Below are 18,659 nucleotides of genomic sequence, written 5' to 3'. Positions count from 1 at the left end.
GGGTAGTTTGTATGGGAAAACCAACCCAAAACCCTGACTGAAATGGATCTAGAAAATCAGTCTCCTCCAAGAGTGCCTGGATCTGGTCAGTGACCACCCACTTAAGAACCTTGCCCCCAAAAGGTAGGCTGGCAAGTGACCAGTAGTTGCTTAGGGTCTCAGAATCTAGGTATGGTTTCTTAAGGAGCAGTATTGCCTCTTTCAAACAGGTGGAAACCACCCCTCTTGTAAAGAGGCATGGCCCACCTTCCTGGCCCAGACAGCTGTTTCCACCCTGCTAGATGTAATCAGCCAAGAAGGGCCCAGGTTGCAGGTAGTTCCTTGAACTGATCCAAGTGCCTTTTCCACATCCTCAAACTACACCAACTGAAATTCATCCAACAAAACAGGATTAGACAGTGCTCTGGCCATCTCTTAAGATTCTACTGCTATAATGGCAAAGTTATGGATGGCCTTAGCACAGAAAGAGACTACATTGCTAGTTCATGTTATTGGGTGAAGGAAGCAATGGACTAAGAGTGGTTTCTAAGCCCATTACTTCCTTCAACAAAATTAACATGTCCAACTACAATGTGGCTATGCTATGTGGCTTCTTGTACTGAGTTTTCTGTACTGAATGCTTCCGGAAATGCAGGCTTCAGTTTTTGAACATTTCAGAAGTTGAACAGTCTTCCGGAATGGATTACATTCGAAAACCGAGGTTCCACTCTATATTAAAACTGCACTGGTCCTCAGATACCAAAGAAGCCTTGATTCAGAATTCTGTTCCCCAGAGTTGTTTGTGACTGGACTTAACTGTCAGGGGCCCTTTACCTTTTTAGTGGCCAAGCAGGTGTCTCAACTCAAGATGTTAGTCAGAACTTTCTGATATAGCAGTCAACACATAAACATTGAGTGGCTGACAGGTGCCAGTGGTGACAACTGTGAAACAATGAGGGTATGGGTTTGGTTTGGTTTGGTTTGGTTTGGTTTTAGATATTCTGAATGTTTTCAAATGTTTTAGATTTTTTTAAAAAATGTGGTTTTTTTATTAATTTGATTTTTTATTGTACAGTTATACCATTTTGATATTTGCTACCCTGGACAAATGCATCAGAGAGATCTGGAAACTTAGGTCACATAAACCCTAAAGCACCAAGCAATGGAAACTTTGAGGCACTGATAGACACTTATTGGAATTTGACTAGGTAGGATTGAACTAGTGTCCATAACGCCCCAGGCAAGACCCATGATTTCCCGCCATTAAATTCCACACACCCCAATAAACTCTTTTCTGGGACTGGCCTGTGTATTAGGTTGTCATTAAGCCAGCGATTACAATCATTTTTTAATAGACATGAATTAAGACAAGAAGCATAAACCGGAAGACGGTGTGGTGACAGCAATGTAACATGTGCCCTCATGGTTCATGAAGAGTTTGCAATGCTTGGGTGGAGCCTCACACTTATCCTAGGAGATAAGTGTTCTGGACAGCATATATAAAGCTCCCCTTGTCCCAGGGATCTCTAGTCATACACTTGGAGTCATCAGAATCACCATCTCCCACCTGCGTTCGAGGTGAGTGGACTCTCTCAGAGGTATTTAGTTGGCTGCTGTGAGAACAGGATGCTGGACCAGATGGGGCCTTGGCCTTATCTAGCAGGGCTATTTTCTTATATTATTATCTTCTCCTTTACTGGAGAGATTTGAGCAGAGGCTGAACTAGAATCATCAGGGATGCTGCCCTCACATCCTGGTTGAACAGATCCTGCACTGAGGAGGGATTTGGGACAGAATCGATGAGATTGAAGGTCCCCTTCTCCCCCTAGAAAGCTATGAAACCTAAGTTGTATTCCATTGACTTCTGGACTTGCCCTTTGGAGAATTGGGTTGGCCATTTTGAAAAGGTCTCCCTGGAGTCAGTGGACTCAATGGTCTTATCTAGAAGGTTTTTCCTTATCTCCTTAGAGGCAGCTAATTGCCCTACATAGCAAGCAGCCTCCTGAAGTAAAATGACCATTCTCAGTGATAGTGTACCTGATTTACAAACCTTCAATCCCCAGTATCTCCAGGTAAAGCTGGGAGATACCACCAACTTGAAACCCTGGAGAGACACTACTAGTACTGAGCTAGCTAACTTTGAAGGTGACTCGGAAACTACAACTAATCCAGAATGCAGCAGCTAGACTGGGAGCAGCCACCAGGACCTTATAACATCAGTCCTGAAGGATCTACATTGGCTCCCAGTATGTTTCCGAGCACAATCCAAAGTGTTGGTGCTGAGCTTTAAAGCCCTCAATGGCCTCGGCCTTCTATACCTGAAGGAGAATCTCTACCCCCATCGTCCAGCTCAGACACTGAAGTCCAGACCCAAGGGCCTTCTGGCAATAAGTGAAGGTGCAATAAGTGAAGGTACAAGGAACAAGGTAGAGGGCCTTCTTGGTAGTGGGAATGCCCTCCCATCAGATGTCAAGGAAATAAGTAACTATACAACTATACAGCAGGCATCTTACTTTATTCATAGGACAAGGACCGTAGCTCAGTAGCATAGCATCTGCTTTGTACACAGAAGGTCTTAGGTTTGATCCTCAACATCTCCAGTTGGGGCTGGAAAAGACCCCTGCTTCAAACACTGGAGATCTGTCTCTGTTTAAGGCAGCTTCCTATGTTCTGACATTCTGTCTCATTCAGGAGAGCCCTAGTTGTATTCTCAGTGCAGTTCTGATTTCATGTGGATGCTGTTGCTGCTTGCTGATATGCCCCATTCTTCTTCCTCTTCTCCCCAGCTTTGCTTCCACTCCACAAAGATGGGCTGCTGTGGCCATTCTGACTCTTGCGGCTGCCATGGGCATGGAGGAACCAGAGTAGTCTACTGCTGCGTGCCATACAGCGGTGTCCAGTCCATGCGTTCCTGCTGCTGTTCTTGCTGTTCACCCATGCAATCCATGCAGTCCTGCTGTTCTCCCAAGTCCCATGGCTGCTGTGCTCAAATTCAGCAGTGTTGTGTCCCAAGCAAGAAATGCTGCTAAGGGGAGTGTGCCCATCCCCCCACTTCACCTGCAATTGCTAAAGGAGCATCCACCCAGCAGAATCAACATTACTGCCAATAACACTGAATTCAAGGCCTGCTGTTTTGTTTTCCCTTCCAACATACCACTGAGCAAAATGTCCAACTCTCTCTCGCTACCTGATTAATCTTACCGCAGGTTGTCCTATTGCTTTAACTGCTGGAATCCTTCTGAGGGGAGGTGGGGGGATATGAATTTGAGAGGATCGCATTTTGAGTCTATCACACTGTTTTCAACTGCTTTCTCAGTAGAGGGGACAAATCCCCAGATCCCAACTTCTGAAACTCCTCTTAACTTGCTTTTATTGTATATGTAGAATGCAATAAAAAATAGACTTTTCTGCAACAATCCACTGTGTTGGTGTCCTTGATCCTGAAGCTGTCTTTTCCACAATTACATTTTAAATCCAAATGGGTTTCCACTTCTCAGGTGAAAAAATTAGGAAAAAACTTCACTTTCAGAAATTTAGCCCCTAGTTATGTAGTCTAATAATCACAATTTAAGAGTAAAGGTAAAGGGACCCCTGACCACTAGGTCCATTCGTGGACGACTCTGGGGTTGCGGTGCTCTTCTCACTTTATTGGCCGAAGGAGCCGGCGTCCAGCTTCCGGGTCATGTGGCCAGCATGACTAAGCTGCTTCTGGCGAACCAGAGCAGCACACAGAAACACCGTTTACCTTCCCACTGGAGTGGTATCTATTTATCTACTTGCACTTTGATGTGCTTTCGAACTGCTAGGTTGGCAGGAGCAGGGACCGAGCAACAGGAGCTCACCCCGTCACGGGGATTCAAACCACCGACCTTCTGATCAGCAAGTCCTAGGCTTTGTGGTTTAACCCACAGCACCAGCTGTGTCCCTTAGGCTGTCTTAAATCCAGTTTAGAACTCCAGGACTACTTATCTCTACCATGCTCGAGTCATCTCCTTCCTTCCTTCCTTCCTTCCTTCCTTCCTTCCTTCCTTCCTTCCCTCCCACATTAGGGTTCAAGGCAGCTTCCAGAGGTACAAACTTGAGCAGAAGATTGAGGGGCCCAATGATGCACACATGTCATGCACATGGTGCTGGGAGGAGCCGGGGGGTAGAGTCAAATGTGGTGGCAGTGTGGCTTCAATGGTTGGCAGCTCCTCCTCTCTGGCACTCAGCCTCCTCCTCCTGCTGCCACTGGCCCAGGGCTGCTTCCCCCTCCTGCGTCTCCACAGTAGCAGGAGTTGCCAGCCATCAAAGCTGGGCTGTGCTTGGTTCTGTGATTGGTCCCCTCCACATCTGATTGTTCTCAATATGGGGTACCCTCCCTCCCAAATATTTTATTGGGAGTTGCTGAAGAGACCTGGGTAGGCTTGCCATATTTTTTAAAAAATTAAAATTCCTGACACCCTCAAAGTTGTTGAGTGAGCTTTTTTTTTAAGGAAACCACTGAATCATGGACATAGAGAGACAACAGGACTGTACAAGGGATCCCCGATTATAAAATAATAGAAAATGGGAGATACGTAGCCGCTCCAGCAACATATTCCCTATTTCCTCGCATCCAGATTGATCCTTTGCTGAAGAGGCTCACCAATCTTTCAGACAAGTCTAAACTTAATTCTCTCCTCTTAGGCAAAGATCACCAGATGACCTGGCTGGTAGCCAGATTCTGTGCCCAGATTTGTAGGCACAGTTCATCCTCTAGAATAAAATAGCTTACTAGGGAAATGCTGAAGTTGCCCTTTGGGGCACCTCAGGATCAATTTTTATGGTAGCCCAAATCTCAGTTGTACAGGTGTACAACTCAATTTTAACTCATGAGCTATTGCTGCAATCTGCTCTGATTGTATATTTTATCTTTCTGAACGCTGTTTTTATTGTGTTATGTGAGCTGGTCTTTGACCATAATAATATCTACCTACCTACCTATCTAAGGACACCACTGAAACAACAACCGCAAAGTTGTTGAGCCAAAATTGTATGAAGGAAAACTGGGGACACCTCACCCACCCACCCCCCAAGGGAAGTGGGGTGGAAGCCATGCCAGCATGTTCAGAATACAGTGGTAACTTGGTTTTTAAACTTAATCTGTCCTGGAAGTCCATTCCAAAACCAAAGCGTTCCAAAACCAAGGCACGTTTTCCCATAGAAAGTAATGCAAAATGTATTCATCCTTTCCATACTTTTAAAAACAACCCCTGAAACAGTAATTTAACATGAATTTTACTATCTAACGAGACCATTGATCCATAAAATGAAGCAATGAACAATGTACTGCAGTCACATAGTCAATCACTCAGTAGCTGAACTGGGTTGCACACAGTCACAAAAACAAAACAAAAAAGCCGCACAAACAAAACCACAAAATAAATAGCAAAAACAGACAGACCTCAGCGTAACACTCAAAATGGAAGTGTGGCACTCAAATCGGAAGCATAACACTCAAAACGGAGCACGTTCAGCTTCCATAAAAGTTCGCAAACCGGAACACTTACTTCTGGGTTTGCAGTGTTTGGGTTCCAAGTTGTTTGAATACCAAGGTGTTTGAGAACCAAGGTACCAGTGTACTTGGAGAGGGCATGTACATGGGGGAGCAGAACTGAGAGCTGCTGGGCAGGGAGGAAGAAGCCAAGGAGGACTCACCCAACATCCTGTTAAAATTCAAAAAATCCCCCCCCCGGTCGCAATTTTAGACATCTTATTTCCGTATATGTCCCGAATTTTCTGGACGTATGACAAGCCTAGACCTGGGCCCCTTCTCAATGGCGCCTATGGCAGCTTCCAACATCATTTTAAAACATCATTATAAAATACAAAGTCATAAAAGCAAGCTAGTTAAAAATGATAGTCAAAATATATAAAAACACATCTAGAACCACCAATTAAAATACAGTTTGCCCTGACAGCATGCCAGCAATTAACATCATCTGCACTTCAAAGGCCTGTTTGGACAGGAAGGTAGAAGGATAGCCTGCTGGTAGAAGGATGGCAAAGAGGGAGCCCAACCATAATTCAAAAGCATCAATTCTCCAGCGATCAGCCTTCTTTATAGTCCAGCTCTCACTTCCATACATCACTGCTGGGAAAACCAGAGCTTTAACTATATAGACCTTTGTCGGCAAGGTGATGTCTCTGCTTTTTAAGATGCTGTCTAGGTTTGTCATCGCTTTTCTCCCAAGAAGCAGGCATTTTGTAAGATTAGAGAAATTCATGGAGGAGAGGGCTATTGATGGCTACTAACCATGATGGCAATGACAAACCTAGACAGCATCTTAAAAAGCAGAGACATCACCTTGCCAACAAAGGTCCGTATAGTAAAAGCTATGGTTTTCCCAGTAGTGATGTATGGAAGTGAAGGTGGACCATAAAGAAGACTGATCGCCGAAGAATTGATGCTTTTGAATTGTGGTGCTGGGGGAGACTATTGAGAGTCCCATGGACTGCAAAAAGATCAAAACTATCCATTCTGAAGGAAATCAGCCCCGAGTGCTCACTGGAAGGACATATCCTGAAGCTAAGGCTCCAATACTTTGGCCACCTCATGAGAAGAGAAGACTCCCTGGAAAAGACCCTGATGTTGGGAAAGATGGAGGGCACAAGGAGAAGGGGACGACAGAGGACGAGATGGTTGGACAGTGTTGTCGAAGCTACCAGCATGAGTTTGACCAAACTGCGGGAGGCAGTGGAAGACAGGAGTGCCTGGCGTGTCTGGTCCATGGGGTTACGAAGAGTCAGACATGACTAAACGACTAAACAACAAAATCATGATGGCTGTGATCTGCTTCCACAGTTAGAGGCAGCAATTCTTCTGAATACCACTTGCTGGAAACCACAGGTGTATTTCTCCTAGGCATCTGGTTGGCCACTGTGAGAACAGGATGCCATTGGCCTGATCCAGCAGGCTTTTCTTATATCCTTGTCTCACATTGGCACATTTAATTCAGTAGTGCCCATACTGTTTGGGAGAAGCTCTCCAGAGTCTTAGAATTAGGTCTACCCCAGTGCCGGCAACGTGACATGACATTAGACTCTTTAATTGGAGTTGCCAGGGACCGAAACTTGGACCTACTGCATGAAAAGCAGGTGATCTGCCACAGAGCTACACCCTTTTCCCAAATATGACTGTCGATGAGGAATCCCATGGAATCTCCCTAATCACTGCCATTATGGCAGGTCTCTCATCAAGCAGCCTCCCATCCTAAGGCCATTCCCAGAAAACTTGAAGGACCTGGTGGTTTACAGAAATAGACATTAGGAGTGTCGGGAGCCAGAGGGCAGAAAACTCCACTGGCAGGGCAGGATCAACAATAGCAGTAATGGTTTGAAGGTGAGTGTCTCTGTCAGCGATGCCCGGAATCTAGGTTTAGTGCCATTGTAAAACAAAACCTTGACATTTGATGATTCCTCTAAGACACAATCATCAGAACGTAAGGAGAGCTTGGCTGCTGAATGAGGCCTATGACTCATACAGCCCAGCATCCTGTTCTCACAGTGGACAACCAGATACCAGTGGGAAGCCCAAAAGCAAGACCTGACCACAAGAGCCCTCTCCCCTTCTGTAGCTTCCAGATACTGGCATTCAGAAACATTGCTGTTTCCAGCTGTGGAGGCTGAGCAAAGCCATTGTGGGTAGCAGTAGTGTCTTGAAGAAAAAGAAGAAAAATGTGTGTGGCTTTCAACTGTCCAGCAATTATTTTTGGTTCAAAGGGCTTATTTTCTGCAGAAATTGTCTCCTATGTTTTGGTGGAATGAGAAGGTCTTTAGGCAAAATACTTCAGATTGTTCTCCATCACACACACACACACACACATACACACACACACACACACACACACACTGACCTTGGGCTAAATGATGGATGGGACTACAATTCTCTCCCCTGTTAATGGCCACATGATCTTGGGGAATAATCTGTTGGCGGTTGCTTGCTTGCAGTGTGTGAGGTTGAATATAAAAGTGCCTGCCCTCTTTCTCTCTCTTTCCTCCTCCTCCTCTTTTCTATGTGAAGTGAAAATTTCCAAGCACTTATTTTGTAGAAGAGGGAATTGGAATCTCAGGGGTTGAATGTGGCTCTCTTTATGCAGCCCTAAAGACTCACCCCAACTCACTTTGTGACTGTGGCTATCAAGAAGCGACTCTGCACTGATGTGTTTGCCATTAAACTAATGTCCTCAACCCTGGCCTTGTTTGGCACACAGTCCCCCCCCCCCCCCGCTAGCTCTACCATGCCTCTGAACTCTGATCATGCCTCTTAATTCACCAGGTGGAGAATATAGAGGGTGTGTGTGAATGTGCATAGAAAATAGTCTATGGCACACAGGTAAAATTCCCCTTCTTGCCCCTCCTCCAATGGCCCCCGGCGCTGCCCCCCACTAGTATGAGGCCCCCGGAAGGAAACCCCAAAGGCACTATGACCCTTGAGCTGAAAAGGGCTCTCCACTGCTTCCATAGAACATAGGAGAATGTTGATAACTGAGTGTTCAAAGATGAATGGAGAAAAAGCACACCAAGACTTTAGTAACATCTTTGTTTTCAAGATTTTATTGACTCCTGTGTAGACAATCAAGGAAAGGGACAACAGAAAACTGGCCAATTATCTGAAGCAAAAACCATTCTGCACACCCAAGAGGCTGTGCAAGGATCATTTCAGCCTTAAAAGAGTTACTCTTCAAGGACAAATATAAACTATTAGAATTTTTTAAACCAAAGTTTTGATGTTAATGACCGAATGAGGTGCAAATTATGAAGCATTTAAGGAGTTGCTGTGAAAGCAGTCAATCAAGAGGACTTGGAATCAGCTTTCGTAGGGCTGGTGAGGTCACATGGAGTTGATTGGCAGGCAGCTGGCATGGAGGAAACTGATCTGCTCTTCAGCTTTTAGCAGGACTTTGATTGCTGAGAGGAGCCTTTTGAGCAACAGCAGGGAGAGCAGCCACACTTGGAACAGCAGGGAGATTTGGTGCTGCAGCAGGGGGGGCAGCAGGGCTTACAGCAAACCTGCTGGCAACAGGGTACGGAGCAGCTGCTCTTGGAACAGCAGCAGGGGGAACAGCCGCACTTGGAACAGCAGGAAGGCTTCTGGCAGCAGCAGGGGGAACAGCCACACTTGGAACAGCAGCAAGGCTTTTGACAGCAGCAGGGGCTACAGCCACACTTGGAACAGCAAGAAGGCTTCTGGCAGCAGCAGGGGCTACAGCCACACTTGGAACAGCAGGAAGGCTTCTGGCAGCAACAGGGGGAACAGCCACACTTGGAACAGCAAGAAGGCTTCTGGCAGCAGCAGGGGGAACAGCCACACTTGGAACAGCAAGAAGGCTTCTGGCAGCAGCAAGGGGAACAGCCACACTTGGAACAGCAAGAAGGCTTCTGACAGCAACATGGGGAACAGCCACACTTGGAACAGCAAGAAGGCTTCTGGCAGCAGCAGGGACTACAGCCGCACTTGGAACAGCAAGAAGGCTTCTGGCAGCAACATGGGGAACAGCCACACTTGGAACAGCAGGAAGGCTTCTGGCAGCAGCAAGGGGAACAGCCACACTTGGAACAGCAAGAAGGCTTCTGACAGCAACATGGGGAACAGCCACACTTGGAACAGCAAGAAGGCTTCTGGCAGCAGCAGGGACTACAGCCGCACTTGGAACAGCAAGAAGGCTTCTGGCAGCAGCAAGGGGAACAGCCACACTTGGAGCAGCAAGAAGGCTTCTGGCAGCAACAGGGGGAACAGCCACACTTGGAACAGCAGGAAGGCTTTTGACAGCAGCAGGGGCTACAGCCACACTTGGAACAGCAGCAAGGCTTCTGGCAGCAGCAGGAGGAGCCACCACACTGGCTGCCGCAGGAGGAGCAGCCACAGTTGGAACAGCCACACTGGTTACAGCAAGAGGAGCAGCACTTGGGGCAGCAGCAGGAGGGACAGCAGCACTGCTGGCACTGGCAGGGGCAGCAGCAGCCCTTGGAACAGCAAGACTGGTTGCAGCAGGAGCAGCCGCAGCCCTGGCTGCAAGAGCCCTGGTTGCAGCAACAGGGGGTGCAGCAGCCCTGCGAACAGCCGCAGGAGGAGGAGCTACTTTGGCCACAGCAGTTAGAACAGCTCATTTTTTCAGAGTAGAGATAAAGCTATAGGAAAGAGAGAAACATCTTGTGGGACCACTCCAAAGTATCTGATACTGCTTTATTTGTGTCTGACATTGGTAAAAGCCAAATCGCTTGTCTGAATGAGTGCCGTGTCCATATACTCCATATAAACAAAGTTCTGCCTAAGGTTTCTCACCAATATTTCCTATATTGGCAACTCAGAAGATAGAATCTATGAAGAACAGGATTTGGTAGCTTATCAAATATAACTTTTACTCCATGTTCATTAATATAATGCAGCAAGTGAGTTCTAAATGTTTGGTGGCGGTTGCTTATATATCTATGCATTTTACAAAATGCATACATGGCTAGATTGTTAAAACACACACACACACACCCCTCAAAGCAGTTTGCAAAAAAAGATAAAACAATGAAATTATCATTAGGAAGAATGGCAGTAATAAGGCTTTCCAAAAATTTAAAATAGCAATAGAATAACAACAGATTAAAACCCGCATCAACTGTCTCACTAACTAGGGTAGGCTTGTCTAAACAAAAAACGTTTTTAGCAGACGTTGCAAAGAGTACAATGAGGGTGTCTGCCTGATATCAGTAGGCAGGGAGCTCCAATGTGTAGCGGCTGCCACACGAAAGGATTAAGTTCTTACAAATGTGGAATGGGCATTATGCGACACCTGTAGCAATGTTTGATGCTTTATTATTATTTATGATATTCTGTAAGCTGCCCAGAATGTCTGGAGAACTCAGCCAGATGGGTGGGCTATAAATAATGAAGTTATTATTTTTGTTATGCCTGTTACTCAGAGCACAGCTCTTTGCAAGACTTTAGCTACTCTGCAAGATAACTTAAGACATGCATTGCAAAACTTTAGTTGAAGCATAGCCCAAACTTAGTTCAGTGAAAATACTGTTCAGTTGAAGCACTAGCCCAAGACCTTAGCTCTTCTGAAAGCCTGGGGATGTCCACAAAGGATCATCAATATTTTCCCGCACAACCACCAAGAAGGATGCTACTTCTGGTACATTGTACAGAAAATTAAAAAAATATATATGCTGAAAGAGGCTACTGGAGATATCCCAACCCACCCTCAAAAAATCCAGTGAAATTGTTTTGGAAGACTTCAAATATACCCATGCACCAAAATACTGAAATGAAAAAAAAACTTAGTAGAGAAACAATTGTTTAGCTCTAGAATATACATATAAAAGGCATCAAACGTTTTCTGTTTTAAAATGGAAAAGCTGGACAGCCTTCTCAAGTACAGTGAACCACTCAATTATTAGAACAAGAATCCAGTTGGAAACAGAGCCCAAAAGCTATCCCACAATTTTGCCGCTGTTGTTCCAGCTAACTCTACTGGAACACGACCTTACCTTGTCAAAGTGATGGAAGGAGGAAGGAAGATTGAATCCAACGAAGTGAATGAAGACCTCTGGAGAACCAGGCGTCTTTTATACAGCTCCTCGAACCCTTCTCATAGGAAGTGAGGCACCACTATAGAACGGCAAATAAGAGCCATCCGACACGTGGGTTTTTTGACTCAGTTCATACCCCTCATTTGGAAGATGTCCTCATACTGTGGATTTGTAAGGCTACCTTCAGCTAATGACAGACTTCATCAGAAGGTTGTTAGAGGATTAATCTTCAAATAAGCACACTGGGGTACACCTGTGTGGGATGACTGAGTCTGTGATTTAGGTCTGCGAGAAAAGAAAGTCAATGGGAATTGTTGGCTAGAGAGGCTGTTACCAGCACCCAGAGGCTTCTGGCTGTTGGCGATATGCACAGACAAATTGGTTTCTCAGACCAGAGGCCATCTTCCCACCACTTCATGTAATTAGACCTCCTAACTCACAATTATGATGTTCAGTCACATGAGAAGTTCAGTTTCATTCTCCCTAATGCTCATATTCAGAAAACCAAGTGCCCTCTGGTATGTGTGTGATATAGTAATCACTTGAGTGTGTCTGGAGCAAAACCATGAGTGGTATCAAACTATGTTCTACTCATAGCAGACTCATTAACATTAATGGACCAACATTAGTCAAGTCAATGCTTTTAAATAAATAAATAAATATCATTTTTATTTGCTTTTCAAATACAAAGTTATAAAAATCCAAATATACATACAGTCCATACAGAGAGATTCCTCCAAATCTCACGACTTCTCCCCACTCCCTCCACGGGGTCCCATTTTAAACATTTACAACTGCATATACTTCCATACTCTATCTTTTATATCAGTCTGTATTGTCCGTGGTATTTGTTAAACTACAACTGAAATCAAAATCCTGCCAATGTTTCCATCTGCTTACAGTTGTCTCCTAAATAACTTATAATTTTTTCCCACTCTTTTATAAAGTTTTTGTCCTCTTGGTTTCTGAGTTTTCCAGTCAGTTTTGCCATTTTGGCATAGTCCATCAGCTTGGTTTGCCATTCCCCTGCTAGGGACCTTGTCTTCTTTCCATCTCTGGGCTAATAACATCTGGGCAGCTGTTCCATACATAAACAGTCCTTTCTGCTCCTTTGGAATGTCGCTGCCTATAATTCCTAATAGAAAAGCTTCTGGTTTTTTAAACAAATGTTATTTTAATTATTTTTTTCATTTCATTATATATCATCTCCCAGAAAGCTTTTATTACCTTACAGTACAAGTCCACCACATATGATAAAAGGTACCTTCTTTTTCTTTACATTTCCAGCGGATATTTGTACTTGTGCTATACATTTTTGCTAACTTAAAGGTAAAGGTAAAGGACCCCTGACAGTTAAGTCCAGTCGCGAACGACTCTGGGGTTGTGACACTCATCTCACTGTACAGGCCTAGGGAGCCGGCATTTGTTGCAGACAGTTTTTCCGAGTCATGTTGCCAGCATGACTAAGCCACTTCTGGCAAAACCAGAGCAGCACAAAGCAACACCGTTTACCTTCCTGCTGGAGCGGTACCTATTTATCTACTTGCCCTTTTTGGCGTGCTTTCAAACTGCTAGGTTGACAGGAGCTGGGAGAGAGCAACAGGAGCTCACCCTGTTGCAGGGATTCGAACTTCCGACCTTCCAATCAGCAAGCCCTAGGCTCAGTAGTTTAGACCACAGCTTGTTGTTGTTTAGTCATTTAGTCGTGTCCAACTCTTCGTGACTCCATGGACCAGAGCACACCAGGCAGTCCTGTCTTCCACTGCCTCCCGCAGTTTGGTCAAACTCATGTTGGCCTCTTTGAGAACACTGTCCAACCATCTCGTCCTCTGTCGTCCCCTTCTCCTTGTGCCCTCCATCTTTCCCAACAACAGGGTCTTTTCCAGGGAGTCTTCTATTCTCATGAGGTGGCCAAAGTACTGGAGCCTCAGCTTCAGGATCTGTCCTTCCAGTGAGCACTCAGGGCTTGTTTTTGCTAATCTATAAAGGTGGGTTGCTTATGTAAGGCCAATTAAAGAGTGTTGTTGTGGTTTTTTTTAATAGGAGACATAAGGAGATTGGTTCAAGATAGGAAATCACTAGTAGTGATGTACCAGTCTAGTATGTGCCACTGGCCTGTCTCCAAAAAAATGCTGCAAAATTAGAAATATGCATTTCATTCCCATTTGTAAAAGTTTGATTCTGTTTCATTGGGGTAAGGAAAATCAGCTACAGGGCCTGTTCCAAAGTAGCCAAAATAGGTACGGATGAGGTTGCAGAAGTGGTCATATTTGCCACGGTAGAACATCTGCCTTGCACACCAAACGTCCCCAATGGCATCTGTAGATAGGGCTGGGAGAGACTCCCTACTTGAAACCTTGGAGAGCCATTGCCAGTCAATGTAGTCAGTACTCAGATGGACCAATGTGTCTGACTTACTACAAGGCAGCTTCCTAACCAGTCTTCAAAAGGAGAGGAGGAAGGGGTCAAGCTGAGCTCCCCTTGAGAGGAATTGCCATGAGCAGGGACAATTTACCGAAAAAGAAAAAAAGCACAACTTCTGCATTATTGATTGGGATGTGAAACCGGTGACCCTCAAGATGTTGCTGAACTCCAGGTCCCATCAACTCCAACAAGCAGGCCTGATTGTCATGAATGATTGGAGCTGGAGTCCAGGAACATTTGGAGGGCCACAGGCTCTGCACTCTTGTCCTAGATAGTGGTGGATTTAGGTGGCAGACCTATGGCTCTTAGGCTGATTAGAACAACTTCAGAGACACCATTTTTTGCTGGAGGAACATGGCATTCTTAGGTTATTTAGTGGAGAGGAACCCCCGCCCCCCCCCAAAATAGGTAGTAGTAGTAATTGTCGTAAGAACTCTGAACTGTTGACCTCACCTTTCACATTGTGGTATAGGGGTATGCATGTGTTTTTGCTCTTTGCAGTGATTATGTTAAAAAGAATGACCTCCAGCCAACCAAAGAGTGAACAGTCATGCGCTTTTGAGTGATGATTATGATGTTCAACCACATGAGAAGTTCCGCTCCATTCACGCCATGCTCATATTCACCAAACCATCCGCTTTAAGTGCCCTCTGGTGTGCATGTGTATGATGTAAGGAGCACAGTGTGATGAGCATCAAATGCCTCTAATTATATACCATAGGAAAATTATTGTAATGAATGATGTGAATAAACTCAAAGAGCACAGGATTGGGAGATGAATGGCGCAGCACTGGGGTATGTTCTTCGGTGGGCTATGAAGAATGTGTCCGTTCATTGGCCACATCTCATTTCCTAGGGGTATGGTGCACAGATCTGTATAAAAAGATCCTCCATCCCTGAGCTCTCCATTCATTCAATTGCATATTACCTCTGCTTACAAGTTACAACTGCTGAACAAGGTAAGTTGGGTCTAAATGCTGGGCAATAGCAAAATTAGTGTGATAGTTCTTCCAGGAAGGCACTGAAGTTCCTACTACTGAAGTTACTGGGTGGATCTGCTGAAACTACTTGCAGAATGAGATCCATCAGGTTCTCTTCTCTTTGCTGCTTGATTCTGCTTGGTTTCTTTCAAGGACACTATTTGCAAGAGCGCGAACGAATTTGCAACCAGCTCCCTTCTTTGAATCCTTACTTAGAGGCCATGTTGGCCACCAACTTGGGTGGCTTTCAAAGAGAACTGGGCCAGTCCATGTCTGAGAAGTCTATGGGCAGCTACTAGCTATAATGTGTGTGCTCTTCCTCCACAGTTGAAGTTAGTAATGCTTCTGAAGGCCAGTTGCTGAAACCCCCAAGGGTGGACAGTGCTCTTGTGCACAAGTCCTGCTTATGGGTTTCCCGTAGACATCTGGTTGGCCATTGTGAGAATAGGATGCTGAACTAGATGGGCCATTAGACTGATCCAGCAGGATCTTCCTACATTTTTATGATAGAATGTTCTCCAGATATTACGTGAATATTATTCTTCTTTGCTAAATATTCAACTGATGTTGGACAGCTCTTGTCAATACTCTAGGAGAGGGATGGAGAACCTGCAGCCCTTTAGATGTGCTTGAACCACAACTTCTACCTTACCATTCCTGTTGTGGAACAGTATATTACAAGCTTTCATAGGGTGGTATCCAACTACAGTTTATTTAGACCCTTTGAAATGAATGGGCCTAAGGGAGTCTACTCTGAGGAGGACTATCTTAGGATATAACTCATATACTTTCATGTCACTTTTTTTCTGCCCCCTCTGTATTGGTGAGTACTGACCCCTCAGAACACCATACTTTAGGGCATTGTTGAACACTCTTGCAATGAACAGCTTGCAAAACAAAGGTGAAATAAGCAACAATGGAATTTCAAATACATTTTGATGGTTGATGGTTTCTGTACCTGATGGTTGGCAAGGATTTAGATTATACTGAGGGGACCCAGCACAAGCTGGCACCCAAGCATTTAGATTACAAAAATGCATGCTTATTAACAATGGCATATGTGCGAATATCAGCTGGTTCGGTTACAGAAATAAATGCTTTGCTTCTTTCAGCAGCACTCCATCAAAATGGCCTGTTGTCAAAAGAAGTCAACCTGCTGTTCCAAGTGTGGCTGCTGTCCTTGCTGCTGCTCCCAGACTCAGAGCTGTGGTTGCTCCCCCTGTTGTCAAAAGTCTTCCTGCTGTTCCAAGTGTGGCTGCTCCCCCTGCTGCTGCCAAAAGTCCTCCTGCTGTTCCAAGTGTGGTTGCTCCCCCTGCTGTTGTCAAAAGTCTTCCTGCTGTTCCAAGTGTGGTTGCTCCCCCTGCTGTTGTCAAAAGTCCTCCTGCTGTTCCAAGTGTGGTTGCTCCCCCTGCTGTTGTCAAAAGTCCTCCTGCTGTTCCAAGTGTGGCTGCTCCCCCTGCTGCTGCCAAAAGTCCTCCTGCTGTTCCAAGTGTGGTTGCTCTCCCTGTTGCTGTTCCCAGTCCTGCTGCTGCTCCCCCTGCTGTTGCCACCAGTGCTGCTGCAAGCCCTGCTGTTGCTCCTGTTGTCAGTGCAGACCATGCTGCTGTTCCCCTTGCTGCTGTTGCAACCAGGGTTGCTGCTCTCCTTGCTGCTGTGGCTCCAACTCCTGCTGCTCTTCTGGATGCAATTCTTTCCAGAACAAGTGCTGAGCTCCTTAGAAATTGCTAATGGCACTGCGGATGTAAAAACCAGCCTGCTAGCCCAGAACCTAGAAGCAAAATTCCACTGGCTGCTTGCCAACTCAACACTCATAGTATCAGGATTATATATTTTTAAACCACCTGGTTGCCTTCTTAGGCTCATCTCCCTGAGTTCAATGTCTCGAAGCTGAGTTCAATGTTCCTTCCTCCTTTGTGAAACTGAAGATTAATTGTCTTCAATACATCTTCTAAGTGATGGAGACTTGACATTTTCATGAAATATATGGTGCATTTATTTTCTCCCTGGTGTTTGGGGTGTGATTGTCTCTTTCTAACTCTGTAAAAACTCCTACAATTAAATTCTGGAATCATAGCTGCGCATAGTGTTGTTGATTCATTCTGTACTTCACAAAACTTTTCCTGGGGGAAAGGCCCATTGCTCAATGGAAGAACCCCTGCTCTGCATACAGAAGGGCCCTGGCATGTCCAGGTAGGACAGAGAAAAAAAAATATCTATGTCTGAAACCTTGGAGAACTGCTAGTGATTACTGTGGAGAAAATACTAAGCTAAATAGGTTACAGCATTCAATCTCAAAGTTTTTGGGGCCACCATCTTCTTGGTTTCATTAACTCATTTTGATTGTCCCCCACACTATCCAATCAAAAGCATTATTGAGAAAATCAGTTTGTTCAACCCATGAAATGGGATGATGACACAATAAAACTCAAAACATTAACAATTAATTGCACATTTATTTCAAATCAAATTAAAACTATTTAGTTAAATAAACTAAATAGTTTTATTTGGATTTCAGATAGCTGTGCAATTCAACAGAATTGATGAACTTGATCCAGTGATACTAACTTTTCAAAATCTGATAGTTATTTACCTTTCCAGTCCCATCCCCAACCAGCCACTTCACTCTTAGTGTCTCCACAGGTAATTCTGCCCCTCCAATGTGTTGTACATAAAACAAAATATTCACTCTAGAATGACACCCAACTGATCTACTTTCTGTTAGGCAATAGTTTTCCAATCTTCTTACCTAAATAGATTTATTCATTTTCCTTTTTACACAAGAAGTCCAAAAGGAGTTCTCTAATTACTATTATTAATAAATGTCAACAATAGCTTTTCTCTAATCAAACATCTAAACCTTTTCTCAAGTAGCTTCAACAATCATCCCTCCATGTTAAACAATAAGTCTTTCCATTTTTGTCCACACAAGAGTCTCTCTGCTGTGATCATATATTAAAATAATATTTCATAGTTCTTTATTATGTATTGATTAGTTCACACCCAGTTTTATATCTTCTGTTCCTATTTCCTGTTTTATTTGCTACTTATTTCCATCTTGGTTTTGAAAAAAATAACCCTTCCATTTACGCTTCTTCCATTCTTTTTCCAAGAAAAGTGCCTGAGGAATCTCCAATGGCAACTTGCCAGCAGAAGACATCCATTCCACAACGTTCCTCCACTGAAAATCCCCCCTGCTCCCAGTGGCGGAGCAAGCTGATTTGGCGCCTGGGGCAGCACATGTGCTCTGTTCCCGGGGGTGGGGCCAGCTGCCCGCAGTGTGGGGCAAACCAGAGCAGGAGGCTCCGTGGGGCCTCTGAGGAGTCTGCCTGCCTCATCCCACTCAGCTGCCCTACAGGTGAGGGGTAGGCGCCGGGCGGACCGTTTGGGGCAGCGTGGAGTCTGTGGGCACTCAAGCAACCACATCACTTCCAGGAGAGATGTGTGGCTCAGGTGTGCTGCTGTCCCCACAGTGAGTGATGCTTGGCATTTTGTCACCCCCTCAGTGGTGACAAAACCCACCCGGCAGACCACACCCACCACACCCCTTTCTTCCGCCTCTCCCTGCTCCTATTTTTCAAATCCATCTTCCTCATCTGTGAGTCTTTCACCATGAAGGAAACATTACTTTGAAATTGATTTCAATTCATGTATGCTCAAGCTGTACAGATGCATCAAAGTTCAAACCTACATATCCATGTGCCTCTCAGAATATTCAGTTGTATCTAATGC

At 44.9% G+C, this 18,659-nt stretch overlaps 2 long non-coding RNA genes across 2 annotated transcripts; both read left to right on the top strand.

Annotated features, from left to right (window-relative positions):
* Positions 1–735: 735 nt before the first annotated feature.
* LOC310751602 lies at positions 736–3,373 on the top strand. Its single transcript, XR_014542629.1, has 3 exons — positions 736–937; positions 1,335–1,557; positions 2,766–3,373. It is a non-coding gene; the product is annotated as an uncharacterized lncRNA (long non-coding RNA).
* Positions 3,374–14,708: 11,335 nt separating this feature from the next.
* On the top strand, positions 14,709–17,002 carry LOC310751521. The gene is made up of 2 exons (XR_014542588.1): positions 14,709–14,909; positions 16,046–17,002. It is a non-coding gene; the product is annotated as an uncharacterized lncRNA (long non-coding RNA).
* Positions 17,003–18,659: the final 1,657 nt, after the last annotated feature.

Source organism: Podarcis filfolensis, assembly GCF_964270895.1.
Source record: "Podarcis filfolensis genome assembly, chromosome: 16".
Classification (NCBI taxonomy): Eukaryota; Metazoa; Chordata; class Lepidosauria; order Squamata; family Lacertidae; genus Podarcis; species Podarcis filfolensis.
The sequence above is the reverse complement of the archived record's forward strand: the minus strand, read 5'-3'. Positions and strand labels throughout refer to the sequence as shown.